A 19,916-nucleotide genomic window follows, 5' to 3' on the forward strand; every position below is an offset into this window, starting at 1 on the left:
ATTGTGCAAATGTACTGTTTAGGGTTGGGGAATCCTACAGTCAGCTGAGACTAAAGAAGTCACTTGGATGATTGGCAAAATGTTTGTCCCACTGAAGACGCCAAGTCCAGATGAACAGAATCAACATTTTGGGATATACTTTTGGGATGCATTGAGACTTTGAGGCCCCTTTAAATTTGCATTTGGATAGAGAGATAACATCTGTTAGGTGTTTTTGAATGTTTCTTGTAAACCTTCCTAACGTATAAAACCTTCAAGAACAGTTGAAATCAGTCTTGCAAGTGGTTCATAAGTGTTTGAAAAACAACACCATATCCATAAAGTTTACACACTCTAATTGCCTGGCCAATACATCTGGCCCTTTTAATATGCATTTCTTTTTGTTCCCCCTTTAAAAAATAATTGCAGCTGCCATACATTTATATATTTATTTACATTATATGCAATGTAGCAGCTGAATTGACAGTCTACTATGATGGGAAAACACCTGTGAAATGAAGAATTTTCTACTTGGTAAAGTGACATTTAAATTTACTCCCTTTTTTTTTCTGCATTCATGGGTGGGTGACTGTTCAGCTTGTCAGCTTTCTTTGTGGGCTTTAATATGTGGCTTTTCACATACAGTGAGACCACAAAAGGAAAACTGCCCATCAGTGTTTGGAGCTACTTTGTGATCACTCTGGAAGAAGGTTCCCTCTTTTTCTTTAAGTGCATTACAGCAGGTTGCTAATGTAAAATAACTGTTCTCATGTTTATATGTATGTATTGTTTTATTCAATGCCATGAATTAACCAGTGTTTCTGGTTACTGCCAATTTGTATACAGTTCTGGGTTCTTAATTAGTCAAAGTCTTTATTTTTTGTAAGGTTTTGATTCTTTACTGTAATGCATAATTAGAATTGTTTTTTTCTTTTTTTTCTTTTTTCTAATCTCAAATCAGTGTTGTTTTTAATTAGACCTCACACACTTTTACCCACAAATAGGTGCCTGGCTTTAATCAATGCCTTTTTGTGTGTGTATGATGTCATTCAAACCAAGACCTCCTGGGACAACAAATGTGTTTTTTCTCTTCTTTTTCTGTACATGTCGGAGTCAGTATCCAGTATAGGATCCGTTACTGTACTGCAGCTGTAGTCAGCCAACTAATGGTATTGAAGGAATGTCAAGCTGCATGACAATACTACTGAATCCCTCATGCTGCTGCTGTATGGGAGGGATGAGCCCAAGTAATGGTTTGGTTTGGTTGTATGATGGGGCACATCTGTATCTGTTTTTAAACTTTAATATATAAATAACTGGTTAATTAAAATGATTTTACATTCTGTAAAAATTCTAATAAAATTTTTCTACTTGACATCTTAGTCTGAATATAATTTGGACTTAAAATTATTAGAAGCATCCAGATTTGTCTGTTTATTCCCTGTTGTGATTTGTGATGCTTTATCTATGTTTCATCTTTGAGATTATTTATAGTAGAATTGGAAGCTATTTATGCGGTTCATATAAGTAGGATTTTATGACTGGTTTATTGAACCAAGGACTTGATGGAGGAGAAAGTTGCTGCCATATTTCAATGCCCATCAGTTAAGGTGCTTCATTCATTATTAATTGGGGCTTTCTGCATATTCTAGTGCCCATAACTCTTGACTTGTTGAAATTCTCCCTTGTCCATTTTTTCCTAAATCCTCTTTCATGAAATTATACACACACACACACATTTTTAAGTGCAGCCTTAAATCAATGAAAATGTGTGTTTATATATATTTCATGATGATGTTTCACAACATTGGGTTTTCCTTTTGTCTTTGTTTTCCACTAGACAGTTTAACACAAAGTGTACCTCAAAGGAAATTCAGCCAGTTAAAATTCAAATTCAAATTCAAATTTTATTTGTCACGTACACAGTCATACACAGTACGATATGTAGTGAAATGCTTGGACAACTGCTCGTGACCTAAAGAAAACAAAAAGGAAAAGGCTATGAATAAGATAGGATATAGGATAAGATAAGATAATTGAACTGCATGAGTGACCAAAGAATTACTATCACCAAAAAGACCCTCAGGAGCAGATTATGTGTACAGCTAATTAAAAAGCACCTTCTCAAAGGAAAAAAAAAAAAATCAAAACCCCTCTCTAAGATTATTTCCAAGTCATTGTTGTGAATCTACAGCTTTTCTACTAAAGATATATCATTCTTATTTTGTGCTATGTTGCCATGAAAAGCTCACTTACTTCACCTGAAAAACTTTATATTTACTTTTCAAATTATCAATGAACTAACGATTTATTAACTATGGCCCATGGGAAGGCACCGTTGTATTTGAGTTTATAAGTATAACACCAAATACATATACTTCTTGTGTGAGGGCACAATGTAATGGCTGTGCTGACTGTGTGTTGGATTGGACCCCCTCCTTGTGGTGAACACATCTGCCATTACTGAGAAAATAACAAGTTCAAATAGGCTAGTTACGACATAGCTAGAAATGTCAATAACATCATGTGTTCAACAGAAAAGGCAGATAAAATCCAACTAGAAACAATACCATTATCTCCAACACAGCCAAGTAGAACAGCTGCAGCTGCGCTCACAGAAAATAGGAGTTTTCTGTGGTAGTTTGATTTTTTCTTTGAAAGGAGGAGGCTGGCGACTTGTCTGGGGAATACCCTGTCTCATGGCCCTATGGTAGCTGGAATAGGCTCCAGCATGCTCCAGGAACCCTTAACTTGATAAGCAGAAGGCGATGGATGAATGGTGGAAGGAAAATATGCTGTGTAGGAACAAACAAGTAGTCCACAGAAATAGGGTAAAGGGTAACATGTTGTCTGCATAGATTCAATTCATCAGCAGGGTAATTCATCGATGAGTCCACTTGAGTGGAGGTTTGGTGTAGCGTTAACCAGCCAATTCTAAGACAAGTAATTTGAGACTTAACTCTGTTTATGAGCTACTGGATGGCTCAAGCCACAAATACAACCAGCATAATAGCGTGCCATCTTCAAGTAAAACCCCAAATAGGGATTCTGAGTAGAAGATTGAATATCAACCTCTTTTGGCCAAATAAAGCAAAATTTGGAATTGCAATACTGTGTACCATGTTACCAAGGAAATGCAGGAGTATTTAATTATTAGTGAGTTTAAATACTCATAAAACTGTGTTAACAGTGGTGCTAATAATATGGCCATATTTCCTGCAACAAGATGAAGAGGATGAGAAGAAGAAGTGTAACATTTGGAGTCATTTTTCTCATCATTTTGTTGATGCTGACTGATTGCCTGAAAAATGCACTGTCCAACATACGCCCTCTGTTCACGATTTACTGTTTGTTATTTTGTGTAGAAACAATGAGCCGCCCTCTAAAAATGGACAATATATCAATAGCTGGTCTTAAACATAAAACAATGTGAAAAACACTTTATTGTAAAATCCATCATGGCACTGCTGTAGATGTTGAAGCTCATTATTATGGTTTTGAAAGGGGGAAAACTGTTATGGCCACACAGCTGCTGAACATATTACCACGCTTTTATTCTAAGCATCGTTGCTGCTTTAATCATCTGTATGTGTTCTTTGGACAACAATAGTCACATTTCAGTTGGCATCAAATATTAAAGTCTGACCAAGTCGCATTATGAGGATGAAAAAATCTTCTAGCTGGCCTCTGATGTTTGTGCTTCGAGTTCACAAGGAAGGGCTTCATCTTTTCCGCGGGGGACCAGACATAAAATTGTTTTGATGATATTCATCATCCCTTTCAGAAGCTGCTTTAATGAGGATGAAAAGGGTGCAGAGTTTCTGAAGTTGCTGAATGTAATGGAGGACCATTTATGGCCATTATGCCACTTAGGGTTCACTTGTTAGATCTGTAGAGGAACATTTTGAGGAAACATACTTGGCTTTTGAAAAATGCCAAGAAAATTAGCAGGTGAAAAAAATAAAAAGATATTTATAGAGCATGGATTTTATGTGTTGAATGATGTTTTTATCAAATTAAGGTTTAAATGCTTGACTTGAGGATTCAGCATCATCAGCCGCAGTAATTCAGGTTTAGATGAAGATATGTGGAGTGAAGCTGTCTTTGTTTCTGCTGCTGCAGGCTTAGATGGAAACTCATCAACAGAAGGAAATGGGAGATGGGAGAGAACATTACAGTGTATGTCACCTCTGGGAGGAAATAAGCTTCCTGAACTGTCAGTGAACCACCAGTTACAACCCACAACTGAGGACTCTGCTGTTTGCTTGATTGATGCCGTGACGAAGGAGAAGGGACGCCTGAACAGAGACAGATTAGCAGAGTCAAAGACAGCACGGTGAATGTGCATCAGCACTAGAAAAACAAACTCAAACACAGGAAAGAGCGCCCATGCATCTTCCAGAAAAGGAAAGGAGATTCAGTTATTTTTTGAAAACTATGATGGTAAAGCGACTGGTTCTCACACAGCAATTTTCTACTTTGCTTGAGCACTCAAAATGCTTTATGCTACAAGTCACATTCACCCATTCACACCCACAATCATACCAGCACTTTTTTTTCCTCTATCAAACATTCACACCTTCACGCTCCAATGAACGCATCGGGAGCAAATGGAGTTCGGCATCTTGTTCAGCATACTTTGGTCAAACCACCTACCTTCCCGATTACTAGACGACCTGCTCTGCCGCCCCAACCGCAGCCGCCCCAGTAATGATGTGATATGTGTCATTTGTGAAACTGATCCAACCAAAGCACAGCAAGAGGCTGTCATGTCCTTCCAAAGTTAGAGAGGCTGTTCTTGTGAAGTAGGATCGTCGTGTGTACGGGAAGACCACTGGTCACCTCCTGTCAGGCCGCACTGTTCGAGTCTCTGAAGAATCAGAAGAACATTTAACTAACGCTGACACATAGACAGCTAGAACTAAAACTCAAGTCGAGCCTGTGGATGGTTATCCTCTGTGCAGAGCTCAGCTATGGTGAGAAAAACAATGCCTGTAGTCATAAAATTGAGCTCTCATAAATTTAACTAACTGCACAGTCTCTATATTTCTGATAGTATAATTTTTAAGACTCATAAAACTGTCCAGTGTTATAAACCACAGCAGAATTTTCATGGTTTTTAATCAATGTTAAGGAATCCCTTTCTGCATCTGTGTGCTGGTGTTTTCAGATAGACTCCTGCCTGCTGACTCCTTTCTGATAAGTCTTTTTCAACATATGCTACATGTACAGGATGTCATACTTAGTGCAGGCAGCACCCACACAGAATGAATAGCAAACTCTGGACATATTCCAGTTGAGAGTTAATAACCTTGACATAAACTAAATTGGAACCTGACATTCAGAATGAGTGAGTTTTACACTTGAAGCAATATATAGCAGTGAGCCAGGGCTTGGTCAATCAGATGACTTACATCAACTCTTCACACAACAAAGGGATACTCAGATGAATTGTAAGTTAGGATATGTTTGAAACATGACTGCACTTCTGTTGACTTCAGATCTGCAGTATTTTTCTCAATTTCTTTACTAAATGGTACATTTATGAACTAGGGAAAACTGGTTTTTGAATGCTTCAAACAGACTTTTTGGAAACAGAGAGCATTATATCCTGTAAAATCTGCTAACAGTGTAATCAAATGCCTAAAAAAAAGCATGTTGGGATAGTTTGGCTTTGTAGACTACCAAAAACAACTTTGTGGGAGTAAATATGCTGTTTACACTGTATGCCTCACTTTGAAGAGACATTATCCAGAGCTGCCTTAGGTCACATTTATTTTTGTAGCCTGACATCCCACACTGTGCAGTTGTTCAAAAAGCTTTTAAACAAAAAAAAAAAAAAAAAATCATCCTAAGAACGAAAAAACACACATGTCCAGGGTTAGCCAAGCTAAGTTCAGGATAAAGAAGGTAAAATTTAAGGTCTTTATAGTTCTCTCAGGGGTCTGTGGAGACCCAAAACAGAGGTTAAAGCAGAGTGAATGGGTGCCATTTGCAAGGTAAAAACGAAGAATGACCTTAAAAAACAATCTTTTTTGTTTGTTTGTTTTGCCACGATAAGATGACACTGAATTCATGAGTTAGCTACTTAGGTAACCACAGACTTCATTATCTATTATAATGAAGTCATAAAATTTAAAAGGAGTGAATTTTTATCAAAGTTCACCATCTGTCTGTTTTCACAAATGGAGGTTTTTCTGTTAAATTAACTGCAAATATGTTTATTTCAACATTTTGCATTTCCACTTGGGTGGGGCCTCTATGAGCATTACCTCATATTTCGGGCCTCAAGTGGCCATTTGAGACACTTCAGTCCATATCAGTGTTGTGCCACAGATTTTTCTACTGCTTCCAAGTGGCCAAAACTCAATTAATACCCCGTTTTAATTTCTTTTATTTATTTATTTTTTTTTACTAATGCGATGCTATTACTTTATATGAGAGAAAGCACCCTGTAATTCAGAGCCAAACCACGGCAGGAGTTAGAATGCTAATGCAGGGTGAATTTGATGTTACAGATGGTTCACACAGATGGGCAGACAGACTATAATACCCATGCTTTTGATTGCCTGCTTGACACCAAAGGCACACAGGGCCTTTGACTGCAGCTCGAAAATAAACAGTTGGAGGTTCTTCCTGGCGTTTGAGCATCAAGGGAAAACTGCAAGTGACAGAAGCTGCCACTGAGAGAGCTAATGTGAGAGTTAATTCTGTGTACATATCTGACAAGTTCCTACTCCTTTAGTCAATCATTTTGCTTTGTTTTTTTCTCCACCTTGTTTTTTGTTTGTTTTTTTAATTACAGTGCACTTGTGTATTTTTGTAGTAATGATAGCAGTGTGCTCCCCATTGTTATGGATCGTGCACAGCATTGAATCTCTCTATAAATTGATTGTCTCAGGGGGATGATATCATCTTGGATAAAATACAAATACACTCTCTATACAAAGGGTTTAAGACTGGCCGAGTGGTTATGTCTCCGTCCACGCTTGTGGGCGTCTGAAGTGAGAAAGAGAGGTATTGGCTGCGATAAGACAGCAATCGCATCCAACCTTTTTTAGGTGTAAATATGAAAGAGGATTTCACTGCTGCTTTTAAAAGCTGGTAAAGATTCATGTTGTTGTGGGAGACAGAAGCTTGTCTCTCGTCTATGCACTCTGCCAATGTTGCTGTGAAGAAGAAGAAAGACCAGATAGATCAGACGCTGCCATTACAGTGACCTAGTGATTATCTGTGGATCCCCTTGAGGACAAAAGGTAACAGTATTGTACCCAAGACCCAGCAAGCTCCACACAGCCTCACTGCACATACTGAGCTCACTACATCAAGTACATCTAAAGGGAGGGATCTTGAGTATAAAAAACAAACTTAACTCCTACAAGTTTTAAAAGTGAATTGTTTTATAAAACTGGGTATTAGGATTAATCCAGACCATATGTAGCATACTCGCCTCTCCTATTGCCCACTCTTTGTGGTATTGGAGCTGACCAAATTTAATTTCAAGCTTGATTTGCTCATGACAAATGTAATATTTCAAGGACCACGTATTCCAAAGTAGTCAAATAGATTCAATTTCCTTTGAACAACCATGCTTTCGGGTTGAACAGCCCTCCTTATCAGAGTTTGACACAAATGATTCAGAAAACTCTCAGGATATTCCTTACTTCTCTATAGAAAGTGCTACTGTGTTGCTAGCTTGTTTCCTTCAGGGCTTATAGAAATGCTTTGAGATTGCTAGATTTACCGCTAGAAAACTGGCTGCTTGTTAGTGGAGATAAAATATCAGCATACCAATGGAGTAAATAAGGCAGTAACGATTTTGAAAAAAGACAATAATGCTTTTTCTGCAAAGTATTTAGAAATATTTAGTGAATCTAAATTGCCCATAGGTGTGAATGTGAGTGTGAATGGTTGTCTTTCTCTCTGTGTCAGCCCTGCGTCAGGCTGGTGACCTGTCCAGGGTGTACCGTGCTTCTTGTCCTATGTTAGCTGGGATAGGCTCTAGCCCCCCCGCAACCCTGATAAGGATAAGTGGAAGAGAATGTGTGGATGGATGGATGGATGGATATTTAGAAATATCAGAGTACAAATGGGGTTAAATTAATGGGTGCTTTCAACAGTTTTCATTTTTATCAGTCTGCTGTTCACCACAGTTCAGTTTTAAAAATCTTTGGCATGGCTCAGCAGGTAAAGGGAAGGCTTATGTGGTCAAACCCCCCCCCAAACAAACAAACAAAAAACAAACAAACAAAAAAACCAACATGGAAGATGTCAACAAAAGGGCAGTCAGCCAGAACAGGCAACGTTGTTCAAAAGCAGACAGAAACTTAAAAGGGCAAGCAAAGGACAAAAACAAGTTGCAGGAAAACAAGTCAACAAGAATGCTGCAGTATAGCTGAAGCAGCACAACAGACAAGGAGTTGTGGCTATAGGGCATATGCAAAATAACAGGGAGCTGATTAATGAGTTGGGGACTTGTGCTCAGGTGGAAACTAGGTGATGGGAACAAGGAGGGAATGACAGATTCTGAAATAGTACAAATATCCCCGTTTTATTCTACCAAGTGTCACTTGTACAATATACAATTTTCCTGCATCCAGTTTCCTTTGTTCAGTCACAATATGCTATTTTACATGAAAAAAAAAAAATGAAAAAAAAACAGTACTTTGTCACTTCAGACTCGACTTAATGACATTAATTTTTGAATCATGCTAACTGAATCACTCAGCAATCTTTGCATAGCATGAAAATAACTCAAATAGGGGATTTGGAGAAACGGATATAGTGTTACAATCCGGTAAATTTGCTTTCATAGGATGATATCTACGGTTGTTTGAAAGGGATTCGATTAGATTACTCAGTTTAAGTCAGACTGAAGTAGGCTTATTGACCGAATGAATGGACTACATTACAGCCCTAATCATCTTGGATGTATTGTTAGTAGCTTTAGTTTTACCAGACCAGTGAGTGGGCAGATAAGACTGAGTGTCTGTATTGTATAATGTAGGGATGAGAGGAGGAACCTATAAAATGCACCCTCTAACTGTTACATTTTATACAGAGTACTTTCACTGTCTGTTATGATTCTGATGGGTTTCATGGCAAAACAATCTGAACTGATTCATGGGCATACTTTTGTGTTAAGTATGAGAACGAACAGAGAAGAATAAAATACTTTTTGATGCGCAGCCAGAAATGTTAAACCTTTTATTAGATTTAGCTTGACCTGTTTGAATCTTCTGAACACAGAGTGTGTTTTTAATATGTGCCGATCATGACAGAAGAAATTGGGCACACAGAAACCAGCATTATCTGCAGTTATACTGCTACACGGTTACACAAAGTTGATTTTGGAATGGATAAAGCAGGCTAACACTGAACTTCTGGAATGATCTTCCCAAATCCCTAACCACAGACGTATCGAACATTTCTGGACTAGGCTTAAAAGCTTGGTTCATATCAGGAAAACAACCAGTTTAAATGATCTCTACCACTTCTGCCAAGAAGACGATTAAAATATCGAGGCAGCAATATACCAAAAGCCTGTCGAAATAAAAAGAAATAAAAAAGCTAAAGGTACATTTAACCAATTATGGGAGGATGTATTGGAGCATGTGTGTATATATTTGACCCTGTGTTGGTTAGAGAAAATCCACAACAACTTCAAACCACCCAGTTGTGCACCCAGTTCTTGTGTTTTTAAAATAATTAAAGATGTGTACTGTACAATCATTCCACCCTGGAAAAAGAACTCATTAAAAGCACAAAATTACCATGACATTTGTCCCATGATGAGTATATTTAACCTTCTCACAACTCTGCGTCTGAACTGTGTGGGCGTGCATGGCTTGTGTCAGGATGGCATTGAGTCCAAATTGCACAGGGCTAATTGGGCCCCTATGCAGTTGTAGTTGTATGATTGAATTCTTAAATCCACATCTCGAAATGTCTTTAATTTCTCTGAGTTCTTGGAAGTCTATAAAATGAATCTCACCTTGTCATTACAAGTATCCCTGGTGCTTTCATCTTGAAGTGCATTATCCCACACTGCAATAACACACACACACACACACACACACACAAATATGAATTGCAAATGAAAGCAATTACGCAGCAAAACTCTTAGGTTATTTGGGGTGCTACTTTTCCCCAGCTGCCAGGTAATCTGACAAATTAGTCTCAGCTGCTCCTTCTTCATCTCTAGGGGAATATTTTTTCTCTCTCTCTCTCTCTGCGGCTGCTGAGATTTTAGGCTTTCTAGAGCAAGGACTCACACACAGACACACAAAGCACACTGTGGATGGCTGTCCATTACCTGGAGCAAGTGAAGCAGTGTAAGAGATCCCTGATTTCAGACCAAATAAAACAATTCATTGATTTACATATGGAAAAGAAAATGGACCTTAGGAGCATTAACAGCCCGAAGTTTAATCTCAGGCGGCACGGTCAAGAGACATACTTATGTAGGTGGTGGTGGGGGTGTTTTTCCACCTTATTAAAACATGAGCGTTGTTTGAATCTAACACTTGCCTAGAGCTGTACAACAATCTTTGATGCTTATCCAAGGAAAATCTTCCTGCCCTCACATGTTTTGAAGGTGGCAGCAGTAACAGATGAAGTGCTTTAATGAGGTTTCTGAGAGTGAATTCCCCTGAAGGGATTAAAAAATGTTTGGGGCCCATTTCTCTCCCACCTGGAGCATTGGGTTATGATGAGAGGCTGAACTAATGACAGTCATTACTTTCAGACATAACACTATGTGTACGGATGCAGCTGCTGTGAATACGTGTAGCTAAATAGTCTACTTGCATGCCAGCATACTTTATTTAGTTTTAGTGCAAAGTTGCTAAAATACCATATCCCATATTCATCATGGTTTTCTAAATGAACTGAACAAATGTCAATTGAATTTTTTGAGTCAGTGATTGGACAAAAAAAAAAAATGGAATAAATAACTAAAGAAAAGCCGTTGAGCCATAAAAAATCAAATAGAAACAATCATCTAAAGCCTTATTTGCTCAGGACTACTAGTGTTTTCAGTAGATGTGATATGTGCATGGGATTTATTTCATACTTTCACCACTCCTGCATCTGTGTTTCCTGCAGCACATTTGCACGCCATAAGCAGACTGAAGATATGGTGACAAATTTGAGCCTGTTACTGTCATGCATGACATCCATCTCCTCAACTTTTAAGATTTTATTCTTCTGTTGGATTTAAGCTTGGGCTTTCTGTAAACTGGGTCTCCATGCACCATGTGCTTGTTAATTTTTGAACACTGAATGCTGTCTAAAATTTATGTATTTACTTAAAATTTCCAACACAGCTGGAAGGCAAGAGAAAAGTGTATAACACCCACCCACCATGAAATCACTGAAATTCAGAATCATGTAGCTAGACTAAGGCTATCACAGGATCTGGGTGTTTGGTGAGACCGCTGAAGTAATGTACAAATTACTGGAGGTCTCCAGGTGACACGAGTCCTATGTAAACACAGCTATGCTTGGAGCATGTCATTTCTGAAATGATATTATTGAGCTTATTCATTCATGTCTGGTAAAAAATAATGTTGTGTATGTGGCATTCTAGGGTTCAGCAAGATTTTTTTTTTTGCTCTTAATATGTGAGATCTCTCTGCCTTGCATGGCTAATCAACACGTTTGCATATTTACAACCTGGAGCAGTGAGCTCTAGACCTTCCAGCTGCATTGACAGCTGTGAGGCATATGCTTCTGTGGATGCAGAAGAAGCCAGAAGGTTCAGCGACACGTCAGTATATGTATATGTAAATCCAATTTTTGGAGGCAATGACACAGCCCGCTTTAGCATCTTTAGTGAGCCTGCAGTCGTTTATTTTTGGAGTACTTTGAAGCATGACAAAGGCATCATGTGCTACTGTTTACTAAGCAGAAACACCTCTAACACAGTGTGATGTGTTCTGTTTTATCTTCCAAGGTGAAAACAGAAGAGCACATGACAAAGTAGTCATTAGAGCATTAAGGATATTAGGTATTGAGTGGAAAAGAACACATTAAGCTAATGGATGAAGCTGCTCTTAAACCCCCACAGTCCCCAAACTCCATCTACAACCTTTGCTAATGTATCATCCATCCATACAAGGTGCAAAGTGCATTTTGAACAAGAACACTCTCCTGAACAAGTCAGAGATATACAGAAGGTTCATATCAGCAAGGAACTGAAGCAATACTGGAAAAAGAAATTATCAGTATATCATGGCATGCCATCATTGAGTAACATGAAATAATATGCAGTACTAGTAAGTCAAATAATAAATATTTTTTAAATGGATCACACAGATCACATCAAAACATACACAGGAAATTATTAAACCACTCCTGCAGCATAACACATTTCCTGGCTTTTTGATCTGTTTGTGACTCACATACTGACCATTACATCTGAGGCATAGAGCCAAGCAAGATTTATTTATTTATTCTATGAATAGAAGATGATAGCACAAAGGAATGTATTCATATTTTGCTTTTGGTTTCTAAAAAAAATATATAGCAACAAGGCTATTTTTGGATAAAATAAAATAAAATGTAATTTTTGCTTCAGATTTAATATTGTTATATCCAAATAGAGGGCTATTAAAGAATACTTACAATGACCATAAAACCACACATTTTTTCACAGTCTTGGAAACAGCGTGTTGCAAAAGTGTTTCAGAGCAGAGCTTTTGTCTATAGTGCTGCATTTTAAGCCTGTAGCTGCAATTGCTCAGTAAATAAATAAATAGAACTTTCCTATAAGCTAAAGGCAGATAATCCTCCCTCTCAGTAATGACAGGGAGAAAAGCAGCATCATGACGCATCAGAGCTGAGGTGTGCAGCAGAGGCTTTCTTTAATAGCGTGCTCAGTTTTGGCGACATACCCACAGCGAATGTACAGGTTGATTCACCTCGATTCAGCGTCAGCTGAGAGTTGTCTGTGGGAACATATAGTATACTCCACAGAAGCAGTTTCAATGAGAAGTTTTACCATGAAACTCAATTTGTGGGTTTTTGAAAGGCTGGATTTTGTGAGTTTTCTGTTTGGCTCATTTTTGCGCCACTTTCTTACTTCCAAAAACTGTTTTCTTCTCCCAGTTGTGAACTTGTTTAGGCAGCATTTTTCAAAAGGATAACAGCCACAGTGACATACTGAAACACACTTTGAATCAATGATAATGCTCATCAGCTTTTAAAGATTGCAGCAACATATATGTCTCATGGTTTTATGCGAATAATCAGCTATCACCCAACTGGACAGAACCGCAAAAGGCTGCTTCAGCTGCCCACTGTGGCATCCCTTTTGTCAGCCTTCCAAAAGCACTTTCCTCATCCAGTTGGCATGTTGTCAGGCTTATTGGCTTTTAGAGTGATGTTCACTTCCTAAGAGCAACTGAATACCTTACACTTAAGAGTCAAAGGTTTCAGGGGCAGACAACTGTAAGACACTTTCTCTCTTATCACACATCCATCGTGAGGAAAAAATGGATACTTATGCAGTCGCTAATTTCTTCCTACCTCATTAAAGTGCCCTTGAGAAGTCATGACAGAGTGTTCGCCGAGTTGATCTTAGTCTCGAAAGGACTGTAATCAAAATAAAGTCCAGTCACTGGGGAATGGAGCCAACATGGCCAGGAGTGGTCTGTCACATTCATACTATTACTGCAGCTGTAGGCAGTCGACCGGCAACACACACAGATGCGAGAGCAGCACAACATGGTGGAGGCTCTCTCGCCTCAGCCACTTATTTTCAGATGAAGGACGATCAATAGAGTTAGTGAGATTTAACTGAGCAAGAAGAAGAAAGATCATTTGCACCAAGAGCACCCAGGACTATGTATTCCCCCCTTTCTGTCAGTTTATTTAGTTTTTCATTTGGAAAACAGCAAGACCCATTAGTTTTCCCCCTGAGCCATAGAAAGCATTTCACTCTTTTACTATATTTAATGCTGTGATAACAATTACTAAAGCTACACAATGAGCTTTTAAAAAGTATATTTTAAGTCAATATTTATCTAATCTAAAATACACAACATGAAATATATTTGTGAATGTGTTATCTTTAAAAAAAATAATTGTAAAAATATTATGTTATGATAGAGCTTAGAATTGAACTTCAGCTTAGTGTTTTGTTTTGGTCTAGTTTTATGTCTCACAGCACCAGTGAAAATATGCAACTTAATGGGACAGTGTCTAATGCTGTGCATCCTGTAGTCAGCAAAATGTTTGCTTTACCGACTTTGTTCATGCAGAGAATAAATCCCATTTTATACAATGGAGACCTTTTTAGATGCCTTCTGCTTTGCTGCTCTTGTGCTGCATCCATCTTGGATGTGCGCATTCCTGTTTTGGAGTGTTGCTCTCTTCTGAACAAAGCTGGATGGTGCTATTAGCCACTCATTACGGCTACCTGAACTATGCAGACAAAAAATACGTATTTAAAATACAAAATATGAGTAACTGTATTCCGTTACAGTTACCGTTTAAAAAGGTGGTATTTAGAATACAGTTACTTTGTTGTAATAAATGGATTACACTGCGGTATTTTCCTGTTTCATATTGTCGCGGGTCAGGAATGTCTGGGTTTTGTTTGACAGCTATGTTCTGTTGTTCCAGGCGGCAGCGTTACAGTTGCCATGGTTACAGGGTGACGCGCTCTCTGCAACTGTGTGTTTCCTGGGTGAGAGAGCGCCTTTTTGTTGTTGTTGTTGTTAAGCTAATAGGCAGAGTGTTAGAGACATAGCCCTAAAGAATGTAGCATCATGGGCAGTGTAGTCCGTGCTGCAGGGAGAATGGACTGCCATACACGTTATGTGTCTGTGAGCGCGAGGAGGGAGAAAAAGGAGAGTGGAAAAGTACGAGTTGTCATCGAGCAAAAACGGGAGCTGGAAGCATGTAAATATAATAATAACCACTGCAGCCAAGAAGAGTGCCTGACAAGCCCAGTTGTAAGTAAGCTATTAAGACTCGACTGTACGCTGTGTTCGTGTTTTCATCTGAAACAATGAGTTCCTTTGCAGCAGCCTTTCAACGCCTCTTTCTGTCTCTTGCTAGCAAAGTTGACCCAGACAACAAAGTAAAGCTAGTTTTCGGCTACGAGCCCGACACGAACCCGACATATTAGCCAGAGGTCCCTTTACTACGGTTCGGAGCCGCGGACCTTCAGTAATAGTAATAGTACATTCATGTAGTTGTAAAAAGCATGATAATATGTTAAGTAATCCAAAGTATTCAGAATACGTTACTCTCATTGAGTAACGTAACGGAATACGTTACAAAATACATTTTGGGGCATGTATTCTGTAATCTGTAGTGGAATACATTTTAAAAGTAACCTTCCCAACACTGCAGATAGCCTGATTACTATCACACTGAAGCACATATCTTAGTTTAGGCTTCGTGAGGTAACTGTATATATAAAAACAGACATTGTGAGTGTTAACAGTTAACTCATTCTGTCCTCATTCCCATGATATCCAATAAACACCAAGCTGAAAACAATTAAAAAGCTTCATCTATAGTATAGGTCTTGATGATGTGCATTGCAGGCTTTTTTTCTTCTTCTTACAAATACCATACCATTCTTTGTGGGTTTTCTCAGCTGATACTTGATTTACCGTGGCATTTAAAAAGCCTAGTATTAGACTATACAAAGAGACCCAACTACACAGCAGTAAAGGTGTCACTAATTAGTTCAGGTCAAGCAACTAAATCAGCTTCTGAAGAAGAAATATTGCAGGCAGAGGAGAGAGGACACTTTCCTAATGAGGATTTACAATGTGCGATTCTTCAGCACATACTGCACACTCATTAAAGAAGGCTTAAATCTGTAGTTCATTCATTTCCATTTGTGGCTCTTTCAGATCTTTTTTTAATTGACAAAATGTGATCATTTGAATTCCATTTGATTTTCTTAATACTTGAAATGAAAATTCAGGGCCTTGGATCTGTTACAGGATTTGACAGCAGCCAATTAAAAGAAACTTGAATGACATGAGCACATGCAGTGGGTTTTAACTTTAAATGTTGGTAATTTTGGTCAGCTTTAACAATGAAAATATAGGTAGGAATGAGCTGACAGACTCAAAGTCCACTGGTGTGCTGGCACCTAGATTTTCTGTTCATCTTTAATGTCTTATAAGTTGTCAAGGGATTTTATCTACTTTGTAGTGATCACAAGTGATCAGTATTACTTCACTCAAAAACTCAGTGGACTAGTCCCTCATTCAACTCATTGGACCAACACAATGTTCTGTGGGATAGTTCAAGGAGGTCATAGCAAAGAATATCAGTGATGTACACTGACATTTACAGGTCAAGGATCTCTTGGGGACAACTCTCAGCAACTGTAGATTTCAGTTCAAAAATCAGTTCAAACAATTGTACAACAGCACAGTTTGCTGGGAGGTGTAGCCTCTTTCCCAAGCTGTCACAGAAGAAATACGTTAGGATGGTTAGAAACAATCCAATAATGACTGTGTATGAGATATAACTGTCACTGCTTATTATCAAGTAAGACTTACATCATCAAGAACTGAGAAACTCCTGTTCAAGAATATAGTCTCTAAAAAATTCAAGTGAAAGAAAAGAAAGGCTTCTGGAGGAATGCTGGATGGCCAGATGGGCTAAAGATTGAGTTGCTACAACAACAAGAGGTATGTTTGGGTGGTTAAAGGTTAGCTATTCAACTCTAAACAAACTGTTAAGCATCTGTGGTAGGATCTTGCTCTGGGGCCTTGTTTCTTTGCTGCAGTAGAACAGAGTGAACGGAGTGGATGCAATAACCTCCACTTCAGAGGCAGATTAATTTTCCAGGATTACCTTAAACTGTCGGTTCAAACTTGGACATAATTTGTTGTTTCAGCAAGGCAGTAACCCCAAACAGATATAAAAGCTTTTTCTAAGCTTTTAGAATGGCCTTTACAAAGTTTAGAACACAAACATATTGAAAATGTGTGGACTGTATTTAGAGGTTGGATCTGTGCAAACAAAGCATTATTCTGAACTGTATTAACTCACTTCTTCCCTAGAATAGCAGTCAAGCATTCAACCAAAATTATGCCAGAAGCTTGCTGAATGCTACTAAAAGTCTGTGGTCAAGGTGCAACTTGCTAGAGAACATTTAAATTAGCATTAAATGATTTGAGAAAAAAATAGCAGCAAATTATTATTAGTAGTAGTTATGCTGTGTGTTGTATAATCCTTCTGCACCAGAAGAAGAGCTGTTTAGAGAAATAACTGGAAGCCAAATATGCCTACGACTTTTTTTTTGTTACTGATCAGCGTGAGTTTGAACAAAACTGCACATTTGTGTTTGGATAAAGTTTTTATTTGACCATCGACTGCTTTTTACTTATCTTCAGTCCTTCAGTCCAAACCTCAACATTTTCAGATAAATGTATTTGTCATGACAAGGAAGGCAAGCTAACCTGTGAACGCTCAAGCACTCTCCCTCTACACTTGTGTTATTTACAGAGAACAGAGAAGAGCTCTGGTCAGTAACACAAAATGGACACCTGATTTTTTTTTTCTTGTACATATAGATATAATTTCACATCACTTATTACATGTTCAAATGTTGTATTATAAAATCTTTATGGAAATCTGAGATGATCAAGCAGAAAATGCTCTAAAAACTAATTTAAGTTAATACGACCCTGTTATAAACTCTAAAAAGTTTAAGAATATACAAGAAACCTTGTCTAACAGAGTTCAAGCCAGAGTAGATTATCTGCTTCCATCGCACCCTATCCCTGTACAATCCTCCTCCATCACACCAACCCTTTGCATGTGCTCCTTCACTGTATCCACAATTCTTCTCTGTGGTCTTCCTCTTCTGCTGCTTAGTAGCTCTATATCAGGGGTCTCAAACTTGCGGCCTGGGGGCCACTTGCAGCCCACGTCACCCCTACTTGCGGCCCGTATATTGACGTGAAAAAATATAATGCAATTTGGCCCTTGAAGTTACTTTTTTTGTTAGGGAGGATTTGTTTGTCGATGAGTGCAATGTTAAAATAAAGCCATTAAAAAGCAAAAAAATATTTAATATGAAGGTGATATGAGCAGAGAGTACAAACATGTTGAGGGAATGACTGTGTTAGTTCAGTGATTTGTAAAGAAAACTATTTTCATTTGAATGCAATTTTATTCCTTCTTCCTTCTACAAAAACGTATGTGTACATGTGTGTCTGCATTTTTTTGTTAAATATGAACAAAATTGTAGCAAAAGTGCTGCCATGTGTCTGGCCAGAAAGAGAGTACCAATGTGTTACTGTGCATTTGGTAGTTCAATGAAAAGTTTCAGTTAGTGAAAAGTGAGGAAAAAAAACTGCGTTCACGTTTGCAGTTTTGTCTTGTTATAGAATATATTTGAAAAAAAAAAAAAACCACTAAATTTTTGGAAGTTTTTGTGGGTGTTTTCCTGTTTGTTCTTTTGTTTGTTTGGTTTTTTTTTTTGTGCTACTTGGACACTAAAGTGGCCCTCACATGAGATGACAGTGCCAGCAGAGGCCCACAGCTCATTTAAGTTTGAGACCCCTGCTCTATATTCTACCTTGCTTTGTTCAATATATCCACTATGCCTCACATGCACATGTCCAAACTAGCTCAACATTCCCTCCCCAACTTTGTCTCCAAACCCCTCCCCATGAGCTGTTCCTCTGTACTCATTTCTCATCCTGCCCATTCTGGTCACTCCCACTGAAAATCTCACTATCTTCAGCTCTGCCTTTTTTGTACAACTGTCTCCAAACTGAACATCACACCAGGTTTCACTAAAACACCATAGACCTCACCTTTCATTCTTGCTGCTATTCGTCTCTTAACAAATCCCCCCGATATCTCCACACACCTGTACTCTCTTCTACACCTCTTTTGTACACTGGCTGATGTTTTCAGTGCTTAACCCCAGGTACTTATTCACCTTCTATGCATCAGACTGCATTGAAGAATGAAAGCGATCATACCAAATAGTGACTTTCAAGCTCAATAGAAATATTAAGAAACGAGGGCTGGATCAAAACAGTTGCACAGTACTGTACGTGTGTAAGTGCATGAATCTGCAACCAACCCACACAATCTACTGTCATCTGAAGAAGAAATATAGACAAAAAAGGGTAGGGGAAATGCAGCTTTTTCAAAGTGATGCTACTGAGAGTTTTATTCAACTAGCTGTCTGTTTAACTTGCCTCCAAAATCCATTTTACAGCATTACACAGACTTATTACGTTGAGCTGGTGGGCAAGATGCAGTTGCGAAGCTGTTTAGGAATCAACTGAAAACTTTTCAGGATGGAGTTACGAAAAATGAAGAATACTTGCACATTCTTGTTCTCTCACGGCCAAGATGTCATAACATCAAAATGCCATTTGTGGAAGAAAAGCCCCAAATTTACTTGGTAGTGGTATAAAACGTTGATCACCAAAGATGTACTGCCATTATGGGAGATATTTCATGTCACAGTCAAAGGAATGTGAGAGTTTATTTATATCCATCAAGGAGTATGCTGGACTTCTAAAGTACAAAATCTGACTTTTTGTTATTGTTTTTCAATTTCAAATGTTCTGGAATAGAGGGCAAAATGGTGTGCAGGTGGATTAAGTCTGGTTAGCTCCTTAAGTATATAAACTGAACAATCTTTTTATAAATCCACTCTCTTAACCTTTTGACCATCATGGATCCACACAAGCAACAGAGAGACAGGCTAAGCACAAGAAACAAGACATCCATAACAGTACACACACGATAAGTGGCAGTCCATTTCCTTTCACATTAGGGCTCAGCCAAAGAGAATCTTTATTTTCCGGCTTCTCATCGTACACAACAGCATATCCGTCTTTCATCTAACCCAGTGACTCAATTATGCATGTGAGCTAAGCACGCCTTTCTTACTGAAGTACCTGAGAGCATCACGACTGATATTTTGA

General features: G+C 38.4%; 1 long non-coding RNA gene across 1 annotated transcript; it reads right to left on the reverse strand.

Moving 5' to 3' along the window:
- Positions 1-2,019: 2,019 nt before the first annotated feature.
- LOC120747421 lies at positions 2,020-10,140 on the reverse strand. Its single transcript, XR_005699114.1, has 3 exons — positions 9,974-10,140; positions 4,636-4,849; positions 2,020-4,277 (listed from the first exon to the last, which is right to left on the reverse strand). It is a non-coding gene; the product is annotated as an uncharacterized LOC120747421 (long non-coding RNA).
- Between the last annotated feature and the right edge of the window lie 9,776 nt (positions 10,141-19,916).

This window comes from Simochromis diagramma, unplaced genomic scaffold, assembly GCF_900408965.1.
Source record: "Simochromis diagramma unplaced genomic scaffold, fSimDia1.1 OVJJ01000596.1, whole genome shotgun sequence".
In the NCBI taxonomy this organism is placed as follows: domain Eukaryota; kingdom Metazoa; phylum Chordata; class Actinopteri; order Cichliformes; family Cichlidae; genus Simochromis; species Simochromis diagramma.